Source organism: Acipenser ruthenus, chromosome 1 (genome assembly GCF_902713425.1).
Source record: "Acipenser ruthenus chromosome 1, fAciRut3.2 maternal haplotype, whole genome shotgun sequence".
Lineage (NCBI taxonomy): Eukaryota > Metazoa > Chordata > Actinopteri > Acipenseriformes > Acipenseridae > Acipenser > Acipenser ruthenus.
Window position 1 is genome coordinate 6404766 of NC_081189.1, and position 5000 is coordinate 6409765.

Sequence of the window (5000 nt, forward strand, 5' to 3'; positions counted from 1 at the left end):
ACAGAACACGAAAACATTCAGTGCTGTTTATGTTGTATTAGTTGGTGGTTCAACAGAAAAATTAACTTAATACAATACATCTCCACGAGAGGTTAATGCACGCTGTATTTCGATTAAAACATGTGGTTTGGAAAGTTGCGTTGTTGATTCTGTTGTTAACCTATTGTTAATGATAATGAAGTAATATATAATGGCATAGAAAAGTCGTAGGCCTAATGTGCTGTTAGTAGTATTGGTATCCACACAAAGGGTTTCTTAATATATAAAAACTTTTAGAGAATACTTTATTTATTTATGTTCATCAGCACAATTTGAAAAACACAAAAAGTTAACAAAGTTTGGAAGAACGTTCTTGTCCCCCCGTGGATCTGATTAAAAATTCCCCTTGATAATCGTGCATATAGTCCACAATTAAGAAGGGGGGGTGGGGGGGTCTCAAGGGTGAATCTCTCCTTTCTTCCAAAGATACTAGTGTTCAAAAGCAGAGTGGTCTTGGTGGGTGGGTTTCATGGAACCAAAAAAATTCTACACTGTAACTTTTAAAACACGTATTTGTAACACTTTTCAAACACGTAGCTGCGTTTATAATTCCACATGTGTTTAGGGTTTAAACACCGTGTGGTGTTTATTTTGTAAACTCTTGGACGTGTTTATGATGTGTAACACTTTTAAAACATTTGTACGCGTTTATAACACGGCTGGTGTTTAAAATCTAAAAATTAAACTTAACCAAAACGGCACAGATTAAACACATAACGTTTAACAATTATTTAGAGTTCCAATTGTCTAAACACCAGTGTTACACCTAATTACGTATAAACACTGCTGTTTAGGAATAGAACGTTTCTATGTTACTATACACACATGCCATTTAAATATTAAACGCCTCACACGCTCTTTGGTTTTACAGTGTAGATTTGAGAAAATCTGAAGGATGTGTACCAGTGTGAATGAAAGTTTAGAAACGCGTAGCTGCTCAACACATCACCGGGGTTCTAACTGTGCCGGCTTACTGTGTTTGAAATTGAACATTGTGTCACGAGTGTGGGTATTTATGCAATCACTTTAAACTATTTAGTCTAAAAAACAACATATTTAAAAAAATAAGATACAGTAGCTCACAAACAAAACAGCACTGTTTGTACCATAATGCACGCTGCAACTATTAATAATACATGACATGCAAGAATTTGTACAAATATGTTCCACTTTTTAATATTGTACCGCAATCCATTTTAATTTTAATCACACTGCCTACAAAAGAACTGTGTCTGACATGAAATTGTAAAACACGAGTTCTACAATTACTGCTCCAATGAATAAATAAAAACATTATCCAGTTTGACTATGTATCCTAAATAAAGAGTTAATCCACACGACGTGTGCTTTCGTTGAGGAAAACCCAGTTTGTGTTCAATGTCTGGACAGTCAACACAATCTGTAGTTATTTAACACAATATCAAACTCAGTGTATTGTGTTGATTTGAACACATAGCAAAATTGACCCAATGCTGAAGTAATCGTATCATGAACTGTAGATACACGATGGGTATGGTTGTGAGTATACTTTGTTTTATCATTGTTGTTTCAATAAATAAAGTTAAATAATACATAAAAACCCAATCTTTAAATAACTAAACAGAACAATACACTGTAGTTATTAGCAAAAAATACTAGCAACGTCCGTTTAATTAAAATATATGTTTTGCATTTAAATAAACGATAGCTACGCTTAAATTCATCGTTATACACAGCAAAGTTTAAAATGTGCAAAACATAAGTCAAATGAAAGACTTAAAAGACCATAAGTAGACTTTACCCCCGTCAAGAAAATAAATAAATAAAGCTGTTGCCATACGTTTGTAATTTTGATGTTGTCTTGAACAATGTTTGTAACGGTCTCGCTTTGCACTCCCCTGCATGTAGACGTTGCCTGTCTCTCACTGCTCTTGTTCGGACTGCCTAGCCTCGACCTTCCGCTAAACACCAACCCTCTTACTGGCCGTCTAGGGCACCCTTTTGAAATGTAACTTTACCAAACTGTTACACGATCTCTGCTCTGCTTGTGCTGACAAGAATGTAGCCTTTCTTTCTTTGTGTTTGTGTTTTTTTTATGTGTTGCTGTATTCATTAACAATCGATGAAAGTGTGTTCGTTTGGGTAGAAAGGGGAGGACAAGGATATGATATTCACCAGCCTGTATCAGCAGTGTGTGTGTGTGTGCGTGTTCTCTTGTTTATCTCTGTGTATTTTCAGACCAAGTCGATCTCATTGCTGTTCCCTTAATCTGTTGACACTATCGCTTAGACAAACAGGCCGCTATCGATCTTTTCATTATGTGATCAAACGACAAATAACGCAGGTGAGAAGCTTACAAGTTGGGAAACCAGTGTTGTTTTGAGATGTATACCTAACCTGACATGTACACACACAAGCCAACATATAACTTAACTATTGCTGTCTAAAATGTAACATATGAAACAGAAAAGGCTATGCAACATAATTCTCTATTTAGCTTTCATAAGATTCAATAATACAGCAAATTGTGAAAACAATATATATATATTAAGACCATTGATTAAAAAATAAAAAAGAAGGAAAGAAAGAAAAAGGTGTACTTGCCTTGCAAATGTTTCTGTTGGCTGTTCGCCGGTGTCTCGGCTGCCATCCACACGTATAAAGTATATTCTGAGAGAGGCGCTTCTTCGGTAAATGTCCGAGCTCCACTTAGCCTCTTTTTGCTAGCTGTTCTCGTGCTGCCATTCTCCCCATTCCTCTCTCTCTCTCGCTTTCTCGCTTCCTCTCTCTCTCACTCTCTCTCTCTCTTCCCAATCTGTAGAGTAAAATGTTGATGATACACTTACAGAACTTTCTCTTTGTCTGGTTTAATCGTATTCGTTTCATCTTTTCACGACAAGACATGACCGAGAATGTATTTTGAAAGCTGAGCAGAGGAAAAGCGAGACCACTGCTGCACAGTAACACCCTTTTCTATGCATTATATAATAGGATCGCTTAGACGTTGCGAACCATTGCAAAACTGAACCTCTGATCATAACAACAAACACAGAAGTAAACCAATATTCTTCTTATTTACAAGAATAATAACAATAATAATAATAACAATACAAATTAATAATAGGCCTAATGATAATGATAATGTTGTTGAGGTGTATCGTTCATTCAGTTAAGAAAGTGTCCGTTTTTACATTTCACAATTTGTGTATTTGTGCACTAACATTTGTAATGACTGAAAAGTTTTGATGACATTTTTAACCTACAGCATTATCTTTTCTTTTTTGGAGGATGATGTACAGCCCCCAAATAGATAAAACACTAACATCTTAAACAGTTTTAACATCTGCTTAACATCTGTTAAAGCCACGGTTAATCCAATTTAGCATGTGGATGTGCAATGTAAGTGCATTATTAAGGTAAACTGTGCTTTACTATCTCTTTAAAACTCTAGAAAGATATTTAATGACAATGAATTATGTAGTACAGTTATCTTGTGATAGGATACTGTACGCTAGATGGCAGACGGATCCAGTTATTTCCAACACCGAACGCGTAGAGTTCAGATACCATACCACATAGACACAACCACCGATTCCCTCATACAATTCCGTGATAACTTCACTTGATCTGTATTATTCATTCTTGAAGCGTAACAACTATTGTCTGCCACCTCAATTCTAAAATGTGCAAATAAATGTCGAAATGACACACTTGCCCTAAACCATATACGCTTACAATAATGCATCCGTTATTCCCATTGCTTTATTCAGATAGTTTACATTTACACTCTGTCGTCTTATAAATAAGTCGACGATACATTTTTAACGTCAACAGTGAGCTTTATACATGAAAAACACGGATAAGAACGCAGCTGGCGTGTATCTAACGTTTCAAATTGCCGAGCCGATAGAAAGCACAGCTTATTGGCACCGTTACTATTAAAAATGAAGACGATAGCTACAAACAAACCACAGACAAATACAAACTTTGAGGCATTCGGAAGAAGCCATTTCAGTCCCCACGCCAGTTTATTTCACATGTACGGGAGCTTATTTTTGTCTTTTTTTCCTTCTTTTTTTCTATTCTATCCAGGGTTTCTTCCTCTTTTTGTGACAATAGGCGACCCATACTAATCAGGTCTCAAAGTAAATAGCAGCGTAGGGCGAGCTCAATGTAAATTGTGCTTGTCAGAACCCCAGCCGTAGGTAGCAAGGAACCAGGGCTCTAACCAATGGAGTGAAGGAGGCTTGGCTAACCTTAGCCTCCCATTTTTCTCCCCCCAATGCAGGGCTCTGACCAGTCAGTCGCCTTTGATTATCAGTTGCCAGCAGCCCCTCTCTTGGCTCCTTGACACGCGCACCATATAAGGCGCAGCGATCTCCATAGAAACGTGTCAGTTTCAATAGTAGTGTCAAAGTTCACTATATACAGACATTCGCGCAGATCCCCGTTTCGGAAACATAGCTCTGCAGGTCTTCCCGTTTAAGCGCGTTCATTTTCGGGTCTCTCCTCCTTGCATATTCTATTAGTTGTTGTTTTTTTTTCTTTTCTTTTTTCTTTTCTCTTTCGCTCCGTTCCTGCCGGAGAGGTGAAACTAATGCAGAGGCACACTTTAGCGACGTATTTTGTCTGGTTCCAGATGAGTTTAATTTGAAATATGTATTAGATAAAAATCCGATCTTCAGTTTTTTTTCTTCTTCCTCCAGTGAAGACAGGAGTAAGGAGCAAGGAAGAAAGAAGGGGATTTATTTCTCGCCGTACTTTGGATCGCGTGTTTTTTTTTGTTTTTTTTGTGTGTGTGTTGTTCGCAGTGAATCCGGCCTCACCATTATCACTGTAAAGCAAACTCTGTAATCTCCACTCGTTCTCTCTTTTCAAGATTGGTTTCCTGAATGGCTGGCTGCATTTTGCCCTGGAACTGGCCTCCCGATACTTGCATATCCTGATCGGGTGCCGTCTTTACACCACTTTTGTTTTGAATG

General features: G+C 37.4%; 1 protein-coding gene and 1 long non-coding RNA gene across 2 annotated transcripts in view; one reads left to right on the top strand and one right to left on the bottom strand.

The window, feature by feature from the left end:
- LOC131697351 (uncharacterized) overlaps window positions 1-2612 on the bottom strand; it is a 15446-nt gene extending 12834 nt beyond the window's left edge. Inside the window, exon 1 of the long non-coding RNA XR_009307199.1 lies at window positions 1859-2612. This is a non-coding gene — a long non-coding RNA (uncharacterized LOC131697351). The remainder of the gene's footprint in view (window positions 1-1858) is intronic.
- A 1694-nt stretch (window positions 2613-4306) lies between these two features.
- LOC117404072 (nuclear receptor subfamily 2 group F member 1-A) overlaps window positions 4307-5000 on the top strand; it is an 8432-nt gene continuing 7738 nt past the window's right edge. Inside the window, exon 1 of the mRNA XM_034006747.3 lies at window positions 4307-5000. This exon is cut by the window's right edge and continues 585 nt beyond it. The gene's annotated coding sequence lies outside the window, so the exon portion shown is untranslated.